Source organism: Oncorhynchus kisutch, linkage group LG15 (assembly GCF_002021735.2).
Source record: "Oncorhynchus kisutch isolate 150728-3 linkage group LG15, Okis_V2, whole genome shotgun sequence".
In the NCBI taxonomy this organism is placed as follows: domain Eukaryota; kingdom Metazoa; phylum Chordata; class Actinopteri; order Salmoniformes; family Salmonidae; genus Oncorhynchus; species Oncorhynchus kisutch.
This window is the reverse complement of record NC_034188.2, coordinates 18,020,026-18,044,125: the sequence shown is the minus strand read 5'-3', so window position 1 is coordinate 18,044,125 and position 24,100 is coordinate 18,020,026. Positions and strand designations below refer to the sequence as shown.

The 24,100-nt window shown below is 57.9% G+C and overlaps 1 protein-coding gene across 2 annotated transcripts in view; it reads left to right on the top strand.

The window, feature by feature from the left end:
- Positions 1-24,100, top strand: part of LOC109879781 (bromodomain-containing protein 8-like) — a 54,190-nt gene that overhangs the window by 25,712 nt on the left and 4,378 nt on the right. The window lies entirely within an intron of this gene.

Sequence of the window (24,100 nt, the reverse complement as noted above, 5' to 3'; positions counted from 1 at the left end):
CTCCCCTCTCCATTACGGGCTGTCTCCCCTCTCCATTACGGCTGTCTCGTCTCTCCATTACGGCTGTCTCGTCTCTCCATTACGGCTGTCTCCCCTCTCCATTACGGCTCTCTCCCCTCTCCATTACGGCTCTCTCCCCTCTCCATTACGGCTCTCTCCCCTCTCCATTACGGCTGTCTCCCCTCTCCATTACGGCTGTCTCCCCTCTCCATTACGGCTGTCTCCCCTCTCCATTACGGCTGTCTCCCCTCTCCATTACGGCTGTCTCCCCTCTCCATTACGGCTGTCTCCCCTCTCCATTACGGCTGTCTCCCCTCTCCATTACGGCTGTCTCCCCTCTCCATTACGGCTGTCTCCCCTCTCCATTACGGCTGTCTCGTCTCCCCTCTCCATTACGGCTGTCTCGTCTCCCCTCTCCATTACGGCTGTCTCCCCTCTCCATTACGGCTGTCTCGTCTCTCCTCTCCATTACGGCTGTCTCGTCTCCCCTCTCCATTACGGCTCTCTCCCCTCTCCATTACGGCTGTCTCGTCTCTCCTCTCCATTACGGCTGTCTCGTCTCTCCATTACGGGCTGTCTCGTCTCTCCATTACGGGCTGTCTCGTCTCTCCATTACGGGCTGTCTCGTCTCTCCATTACGGGCTGTCTCGTCTCTCCATTACGGCTGTCTCCCCTCTCCATTACGGCTGTCTCGTCTCTCCTCTCCATTACGACTGTCTCGTCTCTCCTCTCCATTACGGGCTGTCTCGTCTCTCATTACGGCTGTCTCGTCTCTCCTCTCCATTACGGGCTGTCTTGTCTCTCCTTTCCATTACGGGCTGTCTTGTCTCTCCTTTACGGCTCTCTCTCCTCTCCATTACGGGCTGTCTCCCCTCTCCATTACGGGCTGTCTCCCCTCTCCATTACGGCTGTCTCGTCTCCCCTCTCCATTACGGCTGTCTCGTCTCCCCTCTCCATTACGGCTGTCTCGTCTCCCCTCTCCATTACGGCTGTCTCGTCTCCCCTCTCCATTACGGCTGTCTCGTCTCCCCTCTCCATTACGGCTGTCTCGTCTCCCCTCTCCATTACGGCTGTCTCGTCTCCCCTCTCCATTACGGCTGTCTCGTCTCCCCTCTCCATTACGGCTGTCTCGTCTCCCCTCTCCATTACGGCTGTCTCGTCTCCCCTCTCCATTACGGCTGTCTCGTCTCCCCTCTCCATTACGGCTGTCTCGTCTCCACCTCTCCATTACGGCTGTCTCGTCTCCCCTCTCCTCTCCATTACGGGCTGTCTCCCCTCTCCATTACGGCTGTCTCCCCTCTCCATTACGGCTGTCTCCCCTCTCCATTACGGGCTGTCTCCCCTCTCCATTACGGGCTGTCTCCCCTCTCCATTACGGGCTGTCTCCCCTCTCCATTACGGCTGTCTCGTCTCTCCTCTCCATTACGGCCTGTCTCGTCTCTCCATTACGGCTGTCTCGTCTCTCCTCTCCATTACGGGCTGTCTCGTCTCTCCATTACGGCTCTCTCTCCTCTCCATTACGGCTGTCTCGTCTCCCCTCTCCATTACGGCTGTCTCGTCTCCCCTCTCCATTACGGCTGTCTCCCCTCTCCATTACGGCTGTCTCCCCTCTCCATTACGGCTCTCTCCCCTCTCCATTACGGCTGTCTCGTCTCTCCTCTCCATTACGGGCTGTCTCGTCTCTCCATTACGGCTCTCTCTCCTCTCCATTACGGCTGTCTCGTCTCCCCTCTCCATTACGGCTGTCTCGTCTCTCCTCTCCATTACGGGCTGTCTCGTCTCTCCATTACGGCTCTCTCCCTCTCCATTACGGCTGTCTCCCCTCTCCATTACGGCTGTCTCCCCTCTCCATTACGGCTGTCTCCCCTCTCCATTACGGCTCTCTCCCCTCTCCATTACGGCTGTCTCCCCTCTCCATTACGGCTGTCTCCCCTCTCCCATTACGGCTGTCTCCCCTCTCCATTACGGCTGTCTCCCCTCTCCATTACGGCTGTCTCCCCTCTCCATTACGGCTGTCTCGTCTCCCCTCTCCATTACGGCTGTCTCGTCTCCCCTCTCCATTACGGCTCTCTCCCCTCTCCATTACGGCTGTCTCGTCTCTCCTCTCCATTACGGCTGTCTCGTCTCCCCTCTCCATTACGGCTCTCTCCCCTCTCCATTACGGCTGTCTCGTCTCTCCTCTCCATTACGGCTGTCTCGTCTCTCCATTACGGGCTGTCTCGTCTCTCCATTACGGGCTGTCTCGTCTCTCCATTACGGGCTGTCTCGTCTCTCCATTACGGGCTGTCTCGTCTCTCCATTACGGGCTGTCTTGTCTCTCCATTACGGCTGTCTCGTCTCCCCTCTCCATTACGACTGTCTCGTCTCCCCTCTCCATTACGGCTGTCTCGTCTCCCCTCTCCATTACGACTGTCTAGTCTCCCCTCTCCATTACGGCTCTCTCCCCTCTCCATTACGGGCTGTCTCGCCTCTCCATTACGGCTGTCTCCCCTCTCCATTACGGCTCTCTCCCCTCTCCATTACGGCTGTCTCGTCTCTCCTCTCCATTACGGCTGTCTCGTCTCCCCTCTCCATTACGGCTCTCTCCCCCTCTCCATTACGGGCTGTCTCGCCTCTCCATTACGGCTGTCTCCCCTCTCCATTACGGCTGTCTCCCCTCTCCATTACGGCTGTCTCCCCTCTCCATTACGGCTGTCTCGTCTCTCCTCTCCATTACGGCTGTCTCGTCTCTCCTCTCCATTACGGGCTGTCTCGTCTCTCCATTACGGCTGTCTCGTCTCTCCTCTCCATTACGGGCTGTCTTGTCTCTCCTTTCCATTACGGGCTGTCTTGTCTCTCCTTTACGGCTCTCTCTCCTCTCCATTACGGGCTGTCTCCCCTCTCCATTACGGGCTGTCTCCCCTCTCCATTACGGCTGTCTCGTCTCCCCTCTCCATTACGGCTGTCTCGTCTCCCCTCTCCATTACGGCTGTCTCGTCTCCCCTCTCCATTACGGCTGTCTCGTCTCCCCTCTCCATTACGGCTGTCTCGTCTCCCCTCTCCATTACGGCTGTCTCGTCTCCCCTCTCCATTACGGCTGTCTCGTCTCCCCTCTCCATTACGGCTGTCTCGTCTCCCCTCTCCATTACGGCTGTCTCGTCTCCCCTCTCCATTACGGCTGTCTCGTCTCCCCTCTCCATTACGGCTGTCTCGTCTCCCCTCTCCATTACGGCTGTCTCGTCTCCCCTCTCCTCTCCATTACGGGCTGTCTCCCCTCTCCATTACGGCTGTCTCCCCTCTCCATTACGGCTGTCTCCCCTCTCCATTACGGGCTGTCTCCCCTCTCCATTACGGGCTGTCTCCCCTCTCCATTACGGGCTGTCTCGTCTCTCCTCTCCATTACGGCCTGTCTCGTCTCTCCATTACGGCTGTCTCGTCTCTCCTCTCCATTACGGGCTGTCTCGTCTCTCCATTACGGCTCTCTCTCCTCTCCATTACGGCTGTCTCGTCTCCCCTCTCCATTACGGCTGTCTCCCCTCTCCATTACGGCTGTCTCCCCTCTCCATTACGGCTCTCTCCCCTCTCCATTACGGCTGTCTCGTCTCTCCTCTCCATTACGGGCTGTCTCGTCTCTCCATTACGGCTCTCTCTCCTCTCCATTACGGCTGTCTCGTCTCCCCTCTCCATTACGGCTGTCTCGTCTCTCCTCTCCATTACGGGCTGTCTCGTCTCTCCATTACGGCTCTCTCCCCTCTCCATTACGGCTGTCTCCCCTCTCCATTACGGCTGTCTCGTCTCTCCTCTCCATTACGGGCTGTCTCGTCTCTCCATTACGGCTCTCTCCCCTCTCCATTACGGCTGTCTCGTCTCTCCTCTCCATTACGGGCTGTCTCGTCTCTCCATTACGGCTCTCTCTCCTCTCCATTACGGCTGTCTCGTCTCCCCTCTCCATTACGGCTTGTCTCGTCTCCCCTCTCCATTACGGCTGTCTCCCCTCTCCATTACGGCTGTCTCGTCTCTCCTCTCCATTACGGCTGTCTCGTCTCTCCTCTCCATTACGTCTGTCTCGTCACCCCTCTCCATTACGGCTGTCTCGTCTCCCCTCTCCATTACGGCTGTCTCCCCTCTCCATTACGGCTGTCTCCCCTCTCCATTACGGCTGTCTCCCCTCTCCATTACGGCTGTCTCGTCTCTCCTCTCCATTACGGGCTGTCTCGTCTCTCCATTACGGCTCTCTCTCCTCTCCATTACGGCTGTCTCGTCTCCCCTCTCCATTACGGCTGTCTCGTCTCTCCTCTCCATTACGGGCTGTCTCGTCTCTCCATTACGGCTCTCTCCCTCTCCATTACGGCTGTCTCCCCTCTCCATTACGGCTGTCTCCCCTCTCCATTACGGCTGTCTCCCCTCTCCATTACGGCTGTCTCCCCTCTCCATTACGGCTGTCTCCCCTCTCCATTACGGCTGTCCTCTCTCTCCATTACGGCTGTCTCGTCTCTCCTCTCCATTACGGGCTGTCTCGTCTCTCCTCTCCATTACGGGCTGTCTCGTCTCTCCTCTCCATTACGGCTGTCTCGTCTCTCCTCTCCATTACGGGCTGTCTCGTCTCTCCATTACGGCTGTCTCGTCTCTCCTCTCCATTACGGGCTGTCTTGTCTCTCCTTTACGGCTCTCTCCCCTCTCCATTACGGGCTGTCTCCCTCTCCATTACGGCTGTCTCGTCTCCCCTCTCCATTACGGCTGTCTCGTCTCCCCTCGCCATTACGGCTGTCTCGTCTCCCCTCTCCATTACGGCTGTCTCGTCTCCCATCTCCATTACGGCTGTCTCGTCTCCCCTCTCCATTACGGCTGTCTCGTCTCCCCTCTCCATTACGGCTGTCTCGTCTCCCCTCTCCATTACGGCTGTCTCGTCTCCCCTCTCCATTACGGCTGTCTCGTCTCCCCTCTCCATTACGGCTGTCTCGTCTCCCCTCTCCATTACGGCTGTCTCGTCTCCCCTCTCCATTACGGCTGTCTCGTCTCTCCTCTCCATTACGGGCTGTCTTGTCTCTCCATTACGGCTCTCTCTCCTCTCCATTACGGGCTGTCTTGTCTCTCCATTACGGCTCTCTCTCCTCTCCATTACGGCTGTCTCGTCTCTCCATTACGGCTGTCTCGTCTCTCCATTACGGCTGTCTCCCCTCTCCATTACGGCTGTCTCCCTCTCCATTACGGGCTGTCTCCCCTCTCCATTACGGGCTGTCTCCCCTCTCCATTACGGGCTGTCTCCCCTCTCCATTACGGGCTGTCTCCCCTCTCCATTACGGGCTGTCTCCCCTCTCCATTACGGGCTGTCTCCCCTCTCCATTACGGGCTGTCTCCCCTCTCCATTACGGCTGTCTCCCCTCTCCATTACGGGCTGTCTCCCCTCTCCATTACGGGCTGTCTCCCCTCTCCATTACGGGCTGTCTCCCCTCTCCATTACGGGCTGTCTCCCCTCTCCATTACGGGCTGTCTCCCCTCTCCATTACGGGCTGTCTCCCCTCTCCATTACGGGCTGTCTCCCCTCTCCATTACGGGCTGTCTCCCCTCTCCATTACGGCTGTCTCGTCTCTCCATTACGGGCTGTCTCGTCTCTCCATTACGGCTGTCTCCCCTCTCCATTACGGCTCTCTGCCCTCTCCATTACGGCTCTCTCCCCTCTCCATTACGGCTCTCTCCCCTCTCCATTACGGCTGTCTCCCCTCTCCATTACGGCTGTCTCCCCTCTCCATTACGGCTGTCTCCCCTCTCCATTACGGCTGTCTCCCCTCTCCATTACGGCTGTCTCCCCTCTCCATTACGGCTGTCTCCCCTCTCCATTACGGCTGTCTCCCCTCTCCATTACGGCTGTCTCCCCTCTCCATTACGGCTGTCTCCCCTCTCCATTACGGCTGTCTCGTCTCCCCTCTCCATTACGGCTGTCTCGTCTCCCCTCTCCATTACGGCTGTCTCCCCTCTCCATTACGGCTGTCTCGTCTCTCCTCTCCATTACGGCTGTCTCGTCTCCCCTCTCCATTACGGCTCTCTCCCCTCTCCATTACGGCTGTCTCGTCTCTCCTCTCCATTACGGCTGTCTCGTCTCTCCATTACGGGCTGTCTCGTCTCTCCATTACGGGCTGTCTCGTCTCTCCATTACGGGCTGTCTCGTCTCTCCATTACGGGCTGTCTCGTCTCTCCATTACGGGCTGTCTTGTCTCTCCATTACGGCTGTCTCGTCTCCCCTCTCCATTACGACTGTCTCGTCTCCCCTCTCCATTACGGCTGTCTCGTCTCCCCTCTCCATTACGACTGTCTAGTCTCCCCTCTCCATTACGGCTCTCTCCCCTCTCCATTACGGGCTGTCTCGCCTCTCCATTACGGCTGTCTCCCCTCTCCATTACGGCTCTCTCCCCTCTCCATTACGGCTGTCTCGTCTCTCCTCTCCATTACGGCTGTCTCGTCTCCCCTCTCCATTACGGCTCTCTCCCCTCTCCATTACGGGCTGTCTCGCCTCTCCATTACGGCTGTCTCCCCTCTCCATTACGGCTGTCTCCCCTCTCCATTACGGCTGTCTCCCCTCTCCATTACGGCTGTCTCGTCTCTCCTCTCCATTACGGCTGTCTCGTCTCTCCTCTCCATTACGGGCTGTCTCGTCTCTCCATTACGGCTGTCTCGTCTCTCCTCTCCATTACGGGCTGTCTGTCTCTCCTTTCCATTACGGGCTGTCTTGTCTCTCCTTTACGGCTCTCTCTCCTCTCCATTACGGGCTGTCTCCCCTCTCCATTACGGGCTGTCTCCCTCTCCATTACGGCTGTCTCGTCTCCCCTCTCCATTACGGCTGTCTCGTCTCCCCTCTCCATTACGGCTGTCTCGTCTCCCCTCTCCATTACGGCTGTCTCGTCTCCCCTCTCCATTACGGCTGTCTCGTCTCCCCTCTCCATTACGGCTGTCTCGTCTCCCCTCTCCATTACGGCTGTCTCGTCTCCCCTCTCCATTACGGCTGTCTCGTCTCCCTCTCCATTACGGCTGTCTCGTCTCCCCTCTCCATTACGGCTGTCTCGTCTCCCCTCTCCATTACGGCTGTCTCGTCTCCCCTCTCCATTACGGCTGTCTCGTCTCCCCTCTCCATTACGGCTGTCTCGTCTCCCCTCTCCTCTCCATTACGGGCTGTCTCCCCTCTCCATTACGGCTGTCTCCCCTCTCCATTACGGCTGTCTCCCCTCTCCATTACGGGCTGTCTCCCCTCTCCATTACGGGCTGTCTCCCCTCTCCATTACGGGCTGTCTCCCCTCTCCATTACGGGCTGTCTCGTCTCTCCTCTCCATTACGGCCTGTCTCGTCTCTCCATTACGGCTGTCTCGTCTCTCCTCTCCATTACGGGCTGTCTCGTCTCTCCATTACGGCTCTCTCTCCTCTCCATTACGGCTGTCTCGTCTCCCCTCTCCATTACGGCTGTCTCGTCTCCCCTCTCCATTACGGCTGTCTCCCCTCTCCATTACGGCTGTCTCCCCTCTCCATTACGGCTCTCTCCCCTCTCCATTACGGCTGTCTCGTCTCTCCTCTCCATTACGGGCTGTCTCGTCTCTCCATTACGGCTCTCTCTCCTCTCCATTACGGCTGTCTCGTCTCCCCTCTCCATTACGGCTGTCTCGTCTCTCCTCTCCATTACGGGCTGTCTCGTCTCTCCATTACGGCTCTCTCCCCTCTCCATTACGGCTGTCTCCCCTCTCCATTACGGCTGTCTCCCCTCTCCATTACGGCTGTCTCCCCTCTCCATTACGGCTCTCTCCCCTCTCCATTACGGCTGTCTCCCCTCTCCATTACGGCTGTCTCCCCTCTCCATTACGGCTGTCTCCCCTCTCCATTACGGCTGTCTCCCCTCTCCATTACGGCTGTCTCCCTCTCCATTACGGCTGTCTCGTCTCCCCTCTCCATTACGGCTGTCTCGTCTCCCCTCTCCATTACGGCTCTCTCCCCTCTCCATTACGGCTGTCTCGTCTCTCCTCTCCATTACGGCTGTCTCGTCTCCCCTCTCCATTACGGCTCTCTCCCCTCTCCATTACGGCTGTCTCGTCTCTCCTCTCCATTACGGCTGTCTCGTCTCTCCATTACGGGCTGTCTCGTCTCTCCATTACGGGCTGTCTCGTCTCTCCATTACGGGCTGTCTCGTCTCTCCATTACGGGCTGTCTCGTCTCTCCATTACGGGCTGTCTTGTCTCTCCATTACGGCTGTCTCGTCTCCCCTCTCCATTACGACTGTCTCGTCTCCCCTCTCCATTACGGCTGTCTCGTCTCCCCTCTCCATTACGACTGTCTAGTCTCCCCTCTCCATTACGGCTCTCTCCCCTCTCCATTACGGGCTGTCTCGCCTCTCCATTACGGCTGTCTCCCCTCTCCATTACGGGCTCTCTCCCCTCTCCATTACGGCTGTCTCGTCTCTCCTCTCCATTACGGCTGTCTCGTCTCCCCTCTCCATTACGGCTCTCTCCCTCTCCATTACGGCTGTCTCGCCTCTCCATTACGGCTGTCTCCCCTCTCCATTACGGCTGTCTCCCCTCTCCATTACGGCTGTCTCCCCTCTCCATTACGGCTGTCTCGTCTCTCCTCTCCATTACGGCTGTCTCGTCTCTCCTCTCCATTACGGGCTGTCTCGTCTCTCCATTACGGCTGTCTCGTCTCTCCTCTCCATTACGGGCTGTCTTGTCTCTCCTTTCCATTACGGGCTGTCTTGTCTCTCCTTTACGGCTCTCTCTCCTCTCCATTACGGGCTGTCTCCCCTCTCCATTACGGGCTGTCTCCCCTCTCCATTACGGCTGTCTCGTCTCCCCTCTCCATTACGGCTGTCTCGTCTCCCCTCTCCATTACGGCTGTCTCGTCTCCCCTCTCCATTACGGCTGTCTCGTCTCCCCTCTCCATTACGGCTGTCTCGTCTCCCCTCTCCATTACGGCTGTCTCGTCTCCCCTCTCCATTACGGCTGTCTCGTCTCCCCTCTCCATTACGGCTGTCTCGTCTCCCCTCTCCATTACGGCTGTCTCGTCTCCCCTCTCCATTACGGCTGTCTCGTCTCCCCTCTCCATTACGGCTGTCTCGTCTCCCCTCTCCATTACGGCTGTCTCGTCTCCCCTCTCCTCTCCATTACGGGCTGTCTCCCCTCTCCCATTACGGCTGTCTCCCCTCTCCATTACGGCTGTCTCCCCTCTCCATTACGGGCTGTCTCCCCTCTCCATTACGGGCTGTCTCCCCTCTCCATTACGGGCTGTCTCGTCTCTCCTCTCCATTACGGCCTGTCTCGTCTCTCCATTACGGCTGTCTCGTCTCTCCTCTCCATTACGGGCTGTCTCGTCTCTCCATTACGGCTCTCTCTCCTCTCCATTACGGCTGTCTCGTCTCCCCTCTCCATTACGGCTGTCTCCCTCTCCATTACGGCGTCTCCCCTCTCCATTACGGCTCTCTCCCCTCTCCATTACGGCTGTCTCGTCTCTCCTCTCCATTACGGGCTGTCTCGTCTCTCCATTACGGCTCTCTCTCCTCTCCATTACGGCTGTCTCGTCTCCCCTCTCCATTACGGCTGTCTCGTCTCTCCTCTCCATTACGGGCTGTCTCGTCTCTCCATTACGGCTCTCTCCCCTCTCCATTACGGCTGTCCTCCCCTCTCCATTACGGCTGTCTTCGTCTCTCCTCTCCATTACGGGCTGTCTCGTCTCTCCATTACGGCTCTCTCCCCTCTCCATTACGGCTGTCTCGTCTCTCCTCTCCATTACGGGCTGTCTCGTCTCTCCATTACGGCTCTCTCTCCTCTCCATTACGGCTGTCTCGTCTCCCCTCTCCATTACGCTGTCTCGTCTCCCCTCTCCATTACGGCTGTCTCTCCCCTCTCCATTACGGCTGTCTCGTCTCTCCTCTCCATTACGGCTGTCTCGTCTCTCCTCTCCATTACGTCTGTCTCGTCACCCTCTCCATTACGGCTGTCTCGTCTCCCCTCTCCATTACGGCTGTCTCCCCTCTCCATTACGGCTGTCTCCCCTCTCCATTACGGCTGTCTCCCCTCTCCATTACGGCTGTCTCCCCTCTCCATTACGGCTGTCTCCCCTCTCCATTACGGCTGTCTCCCCTCTCCATTACGGCTGTCTCCCCTCTCCATTACGGCTGTCTCGTCTCTCCTCTCCATTACGGCTGTCTCGTCTCTCCTCTCCATTACGGCTGTCTCGTCTCTCCTCTCCATTACGGCTGTCTCGTCTCTCCTCTCCATTACGCTGTCTCGTCTCTCCTCTCCATTACGGCTGTCTCGTCTCTCCATTACGGGCTGTCTCGTCTCTCCATTACGGGCTGTCTCGTCTCTCCATTATGGCTGTCTCGTCTCTCCATTACGGCTGTCTCGTCTCTTCCATTACGGCTGTCTCGTCTCTCCATTACGGCTGTCTCGTCTCTCCATTACGGCTGTCTCGTCTCTCCATTACGGCTGTCTCGTCTCTCCATTACGGCTGTCCGTCTCCCCCTCTCCATTACGGCTGTCCCGTCTCCCCCTCTCCATTACGGCTGTCCCGTCTCCCCTCTCCATTACGGGCTGTCTCCCCTCTCCATTACGGCTGTCCCGTCTCCCCTCTCCATTACGGGCTGTCTTGTCTCTCCATTACGGGCTGTCTTGTCTCTCCATTACGGCTCTCTCCCCTCTCCATTACGGCTGTCTCGTCTCTCCTCTCCATTACGGGCTGTCTTGTCTCTCCATTACGGCTCTCTCTCCTCTCCATTACGGGCTGTCTCCCCTCTCCATTACGGCTGTCTCGTCTCCCCTCTCCATTACGGCTGTCTCGTCTCCCCTCTCCATTACGGCTGTCTCGTCTCCCTCTCCATTACGGCTGTCTCGTCTCCCCTCTCCATTACGACTGTCTCGTCTCCCCTCTCCATTACGGCTGTCTCGTCTCCCCTCTCCATTACGGGCTGTCTCGTCTCTCCTCTCCATTACTGGCTGTCTCGTCTCTCCATTACGGCTGTCTCGTCTCTCCTCTCCATTACGGGCTGTCTTGTCTCTCCATTACGGCTCTCTCTCCTCTCCATTACGGGCTGTCTCGCCTCTCCATTACGGCTGTCTCCCCTCTCCATTACGGCTGTCTCCCCTCTCCATTACGGCTGTCTCCCCTCTCCATTACGGCTGTCTCCCCTCTCCATTACGGCTGTCTCCCCTCTCCATTACGGCTGTCTCGTCTCTCCTCTCCATTACGGCTGTCTCGTCTCTCCTCTCCATTACGGGCTGTCTCGTCTCTCCATTACGGCTGTCTCGTCTCTCCTCTCCATTACGGGCTGTCTTGTCTCTCCTTTACGGCTCTCTCCCCTCTCCATTACGGGCTGTCTCCCCTCTCCATTATGGGCTGTCTCCCCTCTCCATTACGGGCTGTCTCCCTCTCCATTACGGGCTGTCTCCCCTCTCCATTACGGGCTGTCTCCCCTCTCCATTACGGCTGTCTCGTCTCCCCTCTCCATTACGGCTGTCTCGTCTCCCTCTCCATTACGGCTGTCTCGTCTCCCCTCTCCATTACGGCTGTTTCGTCTCCCCTCTCCATTACGGCTGTCTCGTCTCCCCTCTCCATTACGGCTGTCTCGTCTCCCCTCTCCATTACGGCTGTCTCGTCTCCCCTCTCCATTACGGCTGTCTCGTCTCCCCTCTCCATTAACGGCTGTCTCGTCTCCCCTCTCCATTACGGCTGTCTCGTCTCCCCTCTCCATTACGGCTGTCTCGTCTCCCCTCTCCATTACGGCTGTCTCGTCTCCCCTCTCCATTACGGCTGTCTCTTCTCCCCTCTCCATTACGGCTGTCTCGTCTCCCCTCTCCATTACGGCTGTCTCGTCTCCCCTCTCCTCTCCATTACGGCTCTCTCTCCTCTCCATTACGGGCTGTCTCGTCTCTCCATTACGGCTGTCTCGTCTCTCAATTACGGCTGTCTCCCCTCTCCATTAAGGCTGTCTCCCCTCTCCATTACGGCTGTCTCCCCTCTCCATTACGGGCTGTCTCCCCTCTCCATTACGGGCTGTCTCCCCTCTCCATTACGGGCTGTCTCGTCTCTCCTCTCCATTACGGCCTGTCTCGTCTCTCCATTACGGCTGTCTCGTCTCTCCTCTCCATTACGGGCTGTCTCGTCTCTCCATTACGGCTCTCTCTCCTCTCCATTACGGCTGTCTCGTCTCCCCTCTCCATTACGGCTGTCTCGTCTCCCCTCTCCATTACGGCTGTCTCCCCTCTCCATTACGGCTGTCTCCCCTCTCCATTACGGCTCTCTCCCCTCTCCATTACGGCTGTCTCGTCTCTCCTCTCCATTACGGGCTGTCTCGTCTCTCCATTACGGCTCTCTCTCCTCTCCATTACGGCTGTCTCGTCTCCCTCTCCATTACGGCTGTCTCCCCTCTCCATTACGGCTGTCTCCCCTCTCCATTACGGCTGTCTCGTCTCTCCTCTCCATTACGGGCTGTCTCGTCTCTCCATTACGGCTCTCTCCCCCTCTCCATTACGGCTGTCTCGTCTCCCCTCTCCATTACGGCTGTCTCGTCTCCCCTCTCCATTACGGCTGTCTCGTCTCCCCTCTCCATTACGGCTGTCTCGTCTCCCCTCTCCATTACGGCTGTCTCCCCTCTCCATTACGGCTGTCTCCCCTCTCCATTACGGCTGTCTCCCCTCTCCATTACGGCTGTCTCGTCTCTCCTCTCCATTACGGGCTGTCTCGTCTCTCCATTACGGGCTGTCTCGTCTCTCCATTACGGCTGTCTCTTCTCTCCTCTCCATTACGGCTGTCTCGTCTCTCCTCTCCATTACGGCTGTCTCGTCTCTCCTCTCCATTACGGCTGTCTCGTCTCTCCTCTCCATTACGGCTGTCTCGTCTCTCCTCTCCATTACGGCTGTCTCGTCTCTCCATTACGGGCTGTCTCGTCTCTCCATTACGGGCTGTCTCGTCTCTCCATTACGGCTGTCTCGTCTCTCCATTACGGCTGTCTCGTCTCTCCATTACGGCTGTCTCGTCTCTCCATTACGGCTGTCTCGTCTCTCCATTACGGCTGTCTCGTCTCTCCATTACGGCTGTCCCGTCTCCCCCTCTCCATTACGGCTGTCCCGTCTCCCCCTCTCCATTACGGCTGTCCCTTCTCCCCCTCTCCATTACGGCTGTCCCGTCTCCCTCTCCATTACGGGCTGTCTCCCCTCTCCATTACGGCTGTCCCGTCTCCCCTCTCCATTACGGGCTGTCTCGTCTCTCCATTACGGCTCTCTCCCCTCTCCATTACGGCTGTCTCGTCTCTCCTCTCCATTACGGGCTGTCTTGTCTCTCCATTACGGCTCTCTCTCCTCTCCATTACGGGCTGTCTCCCCTCTCCATTACAGCTGTCTCGTCTCCCCTCTCCATTACGGCTGTCTCGTCTCCCCTCTCCATTACGGCTGTCTCGTCTCCCCTCTCCATTACGGCTGTCTCGTCTCCCCTCTCCATTACGGGCTGTCTCGTCTCTCCTCTCCATTACTGGCTGTCTCGTCTCTCCATTACGGCTGTCTCGTCTCTCCATTACGGCTGTCTCGTCTCTCCTCTCCATTACGGGCTGTCTTGTCTCTCCATTACGGCTCTCTCTCCTCTCCATTACGGCTGTCTCGCCTCTCCATTAACGGCTGTCTCCCCTCTCCATTACGGCTGTCTCCCCTCTCCATTACGGCTGTCTCCCCTCTCCATTACGGCTGTCTCCCCTCTCCATTACGGCTGTCTCGTCTCTCCTCTCCATTACGGCTGTCTCGTCTCTCCTCTCCATTACGGGCTGTCTCGTCTCTCCATTACGGCTGTCTCGTCTCTCCTCTCCATTACGGGCTGTCTTGTCTCTCCTTTACGGCTCTCCCCTCTCCATTACGGGCTGTCTCCCTCTCCATTACGGGCTGTCTCCCCTCTCCATTACGGGCTGTCTCCCCTCTCCATTACGGGCTGTCTCCCCTCTCCATTACGGCTGTCTCGTCTCCCCTCTCCATTACGGCTGTCTCGTCTCCCCTCTCCATTACGGCTGTCTCGTCTCCCCTCTCCTCTCCATTACGGGCTGTCTTGTCTCTCCATTACGGCTCTCTCTCCTCTCCATTACGGGCTGTCTCGTCTCTCCATTACGGCTGTCTCGTCTCTCCATTACGGCTGTCTCCCCTCTCCATTACGGCTGTCTCCCCTCTCCATTACAGCTGTCTCCCCTCTCCATTACGGGCTGTCTCCCCTCTCCATTACGGGCTGTCTCGTCTCTCCATTACGGCTGTCTCGTCTCTCCTCTCCATTACGGGCTGTCTCGTCTCTCCATTACGGCTCTCTCTCCTCTCCATTACGGCTGTCTCGTCTCCCCTCTCCATTACGGCTGTCTCGTCTCCCCTCTCCATTACGGCTGTCTCGTCTCCCCTCTCCATTACGGCTGTCTCGTCTCCCCTCTCCATTACGGCTGTCTCCCCTCTCCATTACTGCTCTCTCCCCTCTCCATTACGGCTGTCTCGTCTCTCCTCTCCATTACGGGCTGTCTCGTCTCTCCATTACGGCTCTCTCTCCTCTCCATTACGGCTGTCTCGTCTCCCCTCTCCATTACGGCTGTCTCCCCTCTCCATTACGGCTGTCTCCCCTCTCCATTACGGCTGTCTCGTCTCTCCTCTCCATTACGGGCTGTCTCGTCTCTCCATTACGGCTCTCTCCCCTCTCCATTACGGCTGTCTCGTCTCCCCTCTCCATTACGGCTGTCTCGTCTCCCCTCTCCATTACGGCTGTCTCGTCTCCCCTCTCCATTACGGCTGTCTCCCCTCTCCATTACGGCTGTCTCCCCTCTCCATTACGGCTGTCTCCCCTCTCCATTACGGCTGTCTCGTCTCTCCTCTCCATTACGGGCTGTCTCGTCTCTCCATTACGGCTCTCTCTCCTCTCCATTACGGCTGTCTCGTCTCCCCTCTCCATTACGGCTGTCTCGTCTCCCCTCTCCATTACGGCTGTCTCCCCTCTCCATTACGGCTGTCTCCCCTCTCCATTACGGCTGTCTCCCCTCTCCATTACGGCTGTCTCGTCTCTCCTCTCCATTACGGGCTGTCTCGTCTCTCCATTACGGCTCTCTCCCCTCTCCATTACGGCTGTCTCGTCTCTCCTCTCCATTACGGCTGTCTCGTCTCTCCTCTCCATTACGGGCTGTCTCGTCTTTCCTCTCCATTACGGCTGTCTCGTCTCTCCTCTCCATTACGGGCTGTCTCGTCTCTCCTCTCCATTACGGGCTGTCTCGTCTCTCCATTACGGCTGTCTCGTCTCTCCTCTCCATTACGGGCTGTCTTGTCTCTCCATTACGGCTCTCTCTCCTCTCCATTACGGGCTGTCTCGCCTCTCCATTACGGCTGTCTCCCCTCTCCATTACGGCTGTCTCCCCTCTCCATTACGGCTGTCTCCCCTCTCCATTACGGCTGTCTCGTCTCTCCTCTCCATTACGGCTGTCTCGTCTCTCCTCTCCATTACGGGCTGTCTCGTCTCTCCATTACGGCTGTCTCGTCTCTCCTCTCCATTACGGGCTGTCTTGTCTCTCCTTTACGGCTCTCTCCCCTCTCCATTACGGGCTGTCTCCCCTCTCCATTACGGGCTGTCTCCCCTCTCCATTACGGGCTGTCTCCCCTCTCCATTACGGGCTGTCTCCCCTCTCCATTACGGGCTGTCTCCCCTCTCCATTACGGCTGTCTCGTCTCCCCTCTCCATTACGGCTGTCTCGTCTCCCCTCTCCATTACGGGCTGTCTCGTCTTTCCTCTCCATTACGGCTGTCTCGTCTCTCCTCTCCATTACGGGCTGTCTCGTCTCTCCTCTCCATTACGGGCTGTCTCGTCTCTCCATTACGGCTGTCTCGTCTCTCCTCTCCATTACGGGCTGTCTTGTCTCTCCATTACGGCTCTCTCTCCTCTCCATTACGGGCTGTCTCGCCTCTCCATTACGGCTGTCTCCCTCTCCATTACGGCTGTCTCCCCTCTCCATTACGGCTGTCTCCCCTCTCCATTACGGCTGTCTCGTCTCTCCTCTCCATTACGGCTGTCTCGTCTCTCCTCTCCATTACGGGCTGTCTCGTCTCTCCATTACGGCTGTCTCGTCTCTCCTCTCCATTACGGGCTGTCTTGTCTCTCCATTACGGCTCTCTCTCCTCTCCATTACGGGCTGTCTCCCCTCTCCATTACAGCTGTCTCGTCTCCCCTCTCCATTACGGCTGTCTCGTCTCCCCTCTCCATTACGGCTGTCTCGTCTCCCCTCTCCATTACGGCTGTCTCGTCTCCCCTCTCCATTACGGGCTGTCTCGTCTCTCCTCTCCATTACTGGCTGTCTCGTCTCTCCATTACGGCTGTCTCGTCTCTCCATTACGGCTGTCTCGTCTCTCCTCTCCATTACGGGCTGTCTTGTCTCTCCATTACGGCTCTCTCTCCTCTCCATTACGGGCTGTCTCGCCTCTCCATTACGGCTGTCTCCCCTCTCCATTACGGCTGTCTCCCCTCTCCATTACGGCTGTCTCCCCTCTCCATTACGGCTGTCTCCCCTCTCCATTACGGCTGTCTCGTCTCTCCTCTCCATTACGGCTGTCTCGTCTCTCCTCTCCATTACGGGCTGTCTCGTCTCTCCATTACGGCTGTCTCGTCTCTCCTCTCCATTACGGGCTGTCTTGTCTCTCCTTTACGGCTCTCTCCCCTCTCCATTACGGGCTGTCTCCCCTCTCCATTACGGGCTGTCTCCCCTCTCCATTACGGGCTGTCTCCCCTCTCCATTACGGGCTGTCTCCCCTCTCCATTACGGCTGTCTCGTCTCCCCTCTCCATTACGGCTGTCTCGTCTCCCCTCTCCATTACGGCTGTCTCGTCTCCCCTCTCCTCTCCATTACGGGCTGTCTTGTCTCTCCATTACGGCTCTCTCTCCTCTCCATTACGGGCTGTCTCGTCTCTCCATTACGGCTGTCTCGTCTCTCCATTACGGCTGTCTCCCCTCTCCATTACGGCTGTCTCCCCTCTCCATTACAGCTGTCTCCCCTCTCCATTACGGGCTGTCTCCCCTCTCCATTACGGGCTGTCTCGTCTCTCCATTACGGCTGTCTCGTCTCTCCTCTCCATTACGGGCTGTCTCGTCTCTCCATTACGGCTCTCTCTCCTCTCCATTACGGCTGTCTCGTCTCCCCTCTCCATTACGGCTGTCTCGTCTCCCCTCTCCATTACGGCTGTCTCGTCTCCCCTCTCCATTACGGCTGTCTCGTCTCCCCTCTCCATTACGGCTGTCTCCCCTCTCCATTACTGCTCTCTCCCCTCTCCATTACGGCTGTCTCGTCTCTCCTCTCCATTACGGGCTGTCTCGTCTCTCCATTACGGCTCTCTCTCCTCTCCATTACGGCTGTCTCGTCTCCCCTCTCCATTACGGCTGTCTCCCCTCTCCATTACGGCTGTCTCCCCTCTCCATTACGGCTGTCTCGTCTCTCCTCTCCATTACGGGCTGTCTCGTCTCTCCATTACGGCTCTCTCCCCTCTCCATTACGGCTGTCTCGTCTCCCCTCTCCATTACGGCTGTCTCGTCTCCCCTCTCCATTACGGCTGTCTCGTCTCCCCTCTCCATTACGGCTGTCTCCCCTCTCCATTACGGCTGTCTCCCCTCTCCATTACGGCTGTCTCCCCTCTCCATTACGGCTGTCTCGTCTCTCCTCTCCATTACGGGCTGTCTCGTCTCTCCATTACGGCTCTCTCTCCTCTCCATTACGGCTGTCTCGTCTCCCCTCTCCATTACGGCTGTCTCGTCTCCCCTCTCCATTACGGCTGTCTCCCCTCTCCATTACGGCTGTCTCCCCTCTCCATTACGGCTGTCTCCCCTCTCCATTACGGCTGTCTCGTCTCTCCTCTCCATTACGGGCTGTCTCGTCTCTCCATTACGGCTCTCTCCCCTCTCCATTACGGCTGTCTCGTCTCTCCTCTCCATTACGGCTGTCTCGTCTCTCCTCTCCATTACGGGCTGTCTCGTCTTTCCTCTCCATTACGCTGTCTCGTCTCTCCTCTCCATTACGGGCTGTCTCGTCTCTCCTCTCCATTACGGGCTGTCTCGTCTCTCCATTACGGCTGTCTCGTCTCTCCTCTCCATTACGGGCTGTCTTGTCTCTCCATTACGGCTCTCTCTCCTCTCCATTACGGGCTGTCTCGCCTCTCCATTACGGCTGTCTCCCCTCTCCATTACGGCTGTCTCCCCTCTCCATTACGGCTGTCTCCCCTCTCCATTACGGCTGTCTCGTCTCTCCTCTCCATTACGGCTGTCTCGTCTCTCCTCTCCATTACGGGCTGTCTCGTCTCTCCATTACGGCTGTCTCGTCTCTCCTCTCCATTACGGGCTGTCTTGTCTCTCCTTTACGGCTCTCTCCCCTCTCCATTACGGGCTGTCTCCCCTCTCCATTACGGGCTGTCTCCCCTCTCCATTACGGGCTGTCTCCCCTCTCCATTACGGGCTGTCTCCCCTCTCCATTACGGGCTGTCTCCCCTCTCCATTACGGCTGTCTCGTCTCCCCTCTCCATTACGGCTGTCTCGTCTCCCCTCTCCATTACGGCTGTCTCGTCTCCCCTCTCCATTACGGCTGTCTCGTCTCCCCTCTCCATTACGGCTGTCTCGTCTCCCCTCTCCATTACGGCTGTCTCGTCTCCCCTCTCCATTACGGCTGTCTCGTCTCCCCTCTCCATTACGGCTGTCTCGTCTCCCCTCTCCATTACGGCTGTCTCGTCTCCCCTCTCCATTACGGCTGTCTCGTCTCCCCTCTCCATTACGGCTGTCTCGTCTCCCCTCTCCATTACGGCTGTCTCGTCTCCCCTCTCCATTACGGCTGTCTCGTCTCCCCTCTCCATTACGGCTGTCTCGTCTCCCCTCTCCTCTCCATTACGGGCTGTCTTGTCTCTCCATTACGGCTCTCTCTCCTCTCCATTACGGGCTGTCTCGTCTCTCCATTACGGCTCTCTCTCCTCTCCATTACGGGCTGTCTCGTCTCTCCATTACGGCTGTCTCGTCTCTCCATTACGGGCTGTCTCGTCTCTCCATTACGGCTGTCTCGTCTCTCCATTACAGCTGTCTCCCCTCTCCATTACGGGCTGTCTCCCCTCTCCATTACGGGCTGTCTCGTCTCTCCATTACGGCTGTCTCGTCTCTCCTCTCCATTACGGGCTGTCTCGTCTCTCCATTACGGCTCTCTCTCCTCTCCATTACGGCTGTCTCGTCTCCCCTCTCCATTACGGCTGTCTCGTCTCCCCTCTCCATTACGGCTGTCTCCCCTCTCCATTACGGCTCTCTCCCCTCTCCATTACGGCTGTCTCGTCTCTCCTCTCCATTACGGCTGTCTCGTCTCTCCTCTCCATTACGGGCTGTCTCGTCTCTCCATTACGGCTCTCTCTCCTCTCCATTACGGCTGTCTCGTCTCCCCTCTCCATTACGGCTGTCTCCCCTCTCCATTACGGCTGTCTCGTCTCTCCTCTCCATTACGGGCTGTCTCGTCTCTCCATTACGGCTCTCTCCCCTCTCCATTACGGCTGTCTCGTCTCCCCTCTCCATTACGGCTGTCTCGTCTCCCCTCTCCATTACGGCTGTCTCCCCTCTCCATTACGGCTGTCTCCCCTCTCCATTACGGCTGTCTCCCCTCTCCATTACGGCTGTCTCGTCTCTCCTCTCCATTACGGGCTGTCTCGTCTCTCCATTACGGCTCTCTCTCCTCTCCATTACGGCTGTCTCGTCTCCCCTCTCCATTACGGCTGTCTCGTCTCCCCTCTCCATTACGGCTGTCTCCCCTCTCCATTACGGCTGTCTCGTCTCTCCTCTCCATTACGGGCTGTCTCGTCTCTCCATTACGGCTCTCTCCCCTCTCCATTACGGCTGTCTCGTCTCTCCTCTCCATTACGGCTGTCTCGTCTCGTCTCTCCTCTCCATTACGGGCTGTCTCGTCTTTCCTCTCCATTACGGCTGTCTCGTCTCTCCTCTCCATTACGGCTGTCTCGTCTCTCCTCTCCATTACGGGCTGTCTCGTCTCTCCTCTCCATTACGGGCTGTCTCGTCTCTCCTCTCCATTACGGGCTGTCTCGTCTCTCCTCTCCATTACGGGCTGTCTCGTCTCTCCATTACGGGCTGTCTCCCCTCTCCATTACGGCTGTCTCGTCTCTCCTCTCCATTACGGGCTGTCTCGTCTCTCCATTACGTCTCTCTCCCTCTCCATTACGGCTGTCTCGTCTCCCTCTCCATTACGGCTGTCTCGTCTCTCCTCTCCATTACGGCTGTCTCGTCTCCCTCTCCATTACGGCTGTCTCGTCTCCCCTCTCCATTACGGCTGTCTCGTCTCCCCTCTCCATTACGGCTGTCTCGTCTCCCCTCTCCATTACGGCTGTCTCGTCTCCCCTCTCCATTACGGCTGTCTCGTCTCCCCTCTCCATTACGGCTGTCTCGTCTCCCCTCTCCATTACGGCTGTCTCGTCTCTCCTCTCCATTACGGCTCTCTCTCCTCTCCATTGCGGGCTGTCTCCCCTCTCCATTACGGCTGTGTCGTCTCCCCTCTCCATTACGGCTGTCTCGTCTCCCCTCTCCATTACGGCTGTCTCGTCTCTCCTCTCCATTACGGCTGTCTCGTCTCCCCTCTCCATTACGGCTGTCTCGTCTCCCCTCTCCATTACGGCTGTCTCGTCTCGTCTCCCCTCTCCATTACGGGCTGTCTCGTCTCCCCTCTCCATTACGGGCTGTCTCGTCTCGTCTCGTCTCTCCATTACGGCTGTCTCGTCTCTCCATTACGGCTGTCTCGTCTCTCCATTACGGCTGTCTCGTCTCGTCTCCCCTCTCCATTACGGCTGTCTCGTCTCGTCTCCCCTCTCCATTACGGGCTGTCTCGTCTCGTCTCCCCTCTCCATTACGGCTGTCTCGTCTCTCCATTACGGCTGTCTCGTCTCTCCATTACGGCTGTCTCGTCTCTCCATTACGGCTGTCTCGTCTCTCCATTACGGCTGTCTCGTCTCTCCATTACGGCTGTCTCGTCTCCCCTCTCCATTACGGCTGTCTCCTCTCCCCTCTCCATTACGGCTGTCTCCTCTCCCCTCTCCATTACGGCTGTCTCGTCTCCCCTCTCCATTACGGCTGTCTCGTCTCCCCTCTCCATTACGGCTGTCTCGTCTCCCCTCTCCATTACGGCTGTCTCGTCTCCCCTCTCCATTACGGGCTGTCTCGTCTCTCCTCTCCATTACGGGCTGTCTCGTCTGCCGTCCGTCTATCCCTCTCCATTACTGCTGTCTCGTCTCCCCTCTCCATTACGGCTGTCCCGTCTCCCCTCTCCATTACGGCTGTCCCGTCTCCCCTCTCCATTACGGCTGTCCCGTCTCCCCTCTCCATTACGGCTGTCCCGTCTCCCCTCTCCATTACGGCTGTCCCGTCTCCCCTCTCCATTACGGCTGTCCCGTCTCCCCTCTCCATTACGGCTGTCTCGTCTCCCCTCTCCATTACGGCTGTCTCGTCTCCCCTCTCCATTACGGCTGTCTCTTCTCTCCTCTCCATTACGGCTGTCTCGTCTCCCCTCTCCATTACGGCTGTCCCGTCTCCCCTCTCCATTACGGCTGTCTCGTCTCCCCTCTCCATTACGGCTGTCCCGTCTCCCCTCTCCATTACGGCTGTCCCTCTCCCCTCTCCATTACGGCTGTCCCGTCTCCCCTCTCCATTACGGCTGTCTCGTCTCCCCTCTCCATTACGGCTGTCCCGTCTCCCCTCTCCATTACGGCTGTCTCGTCTCCCCTCTCCATTACGGCTGTCTCGTCTCCCCTCTCCATTACGGCTGTCTCGTCTCCCCTCTCCATTACGGCTGTCTCGTCTCCCCTCTCCATTACGGCTGTCCCGTCTCCCCTCTCCATTACGGCTGTCCCGTCTCCCCTCTCCATTACGGCTGTCCCGTCTCCCCTCTCTATTACGGCTGTCCCGTCTCCCCTCTCCATTACGGCTGTCTTGTCTCTCCATTACGGCTGTCCCTCTCCCCTCTCCATTACGGCTGTCCCTTTCCCCTCTCCATTACGGCTGTCCCTTTCCCCTCTCCGTTACGGCTGTCTCGTCTCTCCATTACGGCTGTCTCGTCTCTCCATTACGGCTGTCTCGTCTCCCTCTCCATTACTGCTGTCTCGTCTCCCCTCTCCATTACGGCTGTCTCGTCTCCCCTCTCCATTACGGCTGTCTCGTCTCCCCTCTCCATTACGGCTGTCTCGTCTCCCCTCTCCATTACGGCTGTCTCGTCTCTCCTCTCCATTACGGGCTGTCTCGTCTGCCGTCCGTCTCTCCCTCTCCATTACGGCTGTCTCGTCTCCCCTCCTCCATTACGGCTGTCTCGTCTCCCCTCTCCATTACGGGTTGTCTCGTCTCCCCTCTCCATTACGGGCTGTCTCGTCTCCCCTCTCCATTACGGGCTGTCTCGTCTCCCCTCTCCATTACGGGCTGTCTCGTCTCCCCTCTCCATTACGGGCTGTCTCGTCTCCCCTCTCCATTACGGGCTGTCTCGTCTCCCCTCTCCATTACGGGCTGTCTCGTCTGCCGTCAGTCTATCCCTCTCCATTACTGCTGTCTCGTCTCCCCTCTCCATTACGGCTGTCTCGTCTCCCCTCTCCATTACGGCTGTCTCGTCTCCCCTCTCCATTACGGGCTGTCTCGTCTCCCCTCTCCATTACGGGCTGTCTCGTCTGCCGTCAGTCTATCCCTCTCCATTACTGCTGTCTCGTCTCCCCTCTCCATTACGGCTGCCTCGTCTCCCCTCTCCATTACGGCTGTCTCGTCTCCCCTCTCCATTACGGCTGTCTCGTCTCCCCTCTCCATTACGGCTGTCTCGTCTCCCCTCTCCATTACGGCTGTCCCGTCTCCCCTCTCCATTACGGCTGTCCCGTCTCCCCTCTCCATTACGGCTGTCTCGTCTCCCCTCTCCATTACGGCTGTCCCGTCTCCCCTCTCCATTACGGCTGTCCCGTCTCCCCTCTCCATTACGGCTGTCCCTCTCCCCTCTCCATTACGGCTGTCTTGTCTCTCCATTACGGCTGTCCCTCTCCCCTCTCCATTACGGCTGTCCCTTTCCCCTCTCCATTACGGCTGTCCCTTTCCCCTCTCCATTACGGCTGTCTCGTCTCTCCATTACGGCTGTCTCGTCTCCCCTCTCCATTACGGCTGTCTCGTCTCCCCTCTCCATTACGGCTGTCTCGTCTCCCCTCTCCATTACGGCTGTCTCGTCTCCCCTCTCCATTACGGCTGTCTCGTCTCCCCTCTCCATTACGGCTGTCTCGTCTCCCCTCTCCATTACGGCTGTCCCGTCTCCCCTCTCCATTACGGGCTGTCTCGTCTCCCCTCTCCATTACGGGCTGTCTCGTCTGCCGTCCGTCTCCCCCTCTCCATTACGGCTGTCTCGTCTTCCCTCTCCATTACGGCTGTCTCGTCTCCCCTCTCCATTACGGCTGTCTCGTCTCCCCTCTCCATTACGGGCTGTCTCGTCTCTCCTCTCCATTACGGGCTGTCTCGTCTGCCGTCCGTCTCTCCCTCTCCATTACGGCTGTCTCTTCTCCCCTCCTCCATTACGGCTGTCTCGTCTCCCCTCTCCATTACGGGTTGTCTCGTCTCCCCTCTCCATTACGGGCTGTCTCGTCTCCCCTCTCCATTACGGGCTGTCTCGTCTCCCCTCTCCATTACGGGCTGTCTCGTCTCCCCTCTCCATTACGGGCTCTCGTCTGCCGTCAGTCTATCCCTCTCCATTACTGCTGTCTCGTCTCCCCTCTCCATTACGGCTGTCTCGTCTCCCCTCTCCATTACGGCTGTCTCGTCTCCCCTCTCCATTACGGCTGTCCCGTCTCCCCTCTCCATTACGGCTGTCCCGTCTCCCCTCTCCATTACGGCTGTCTCGTCTCCCCTCTCCATTACGGCTGTCCCGTCTCCCCTCTCCATTACGGCTGTCCCGTCTCCCCTCTCCATTACGGCTGTCCCTCTCCCCTCTCCATTACGGCTGTCTTGTCTCTCCATTACGGCTGTCCCTCTCCCCTCTCCATTACGGCTGTCCCTTTCCCCTCTCCATTACGGCTGTCCCTTTCCCCTCTCCATTACGGCTGTCTTGTCTCTCCATTACGGCTGTCTCGTCTCT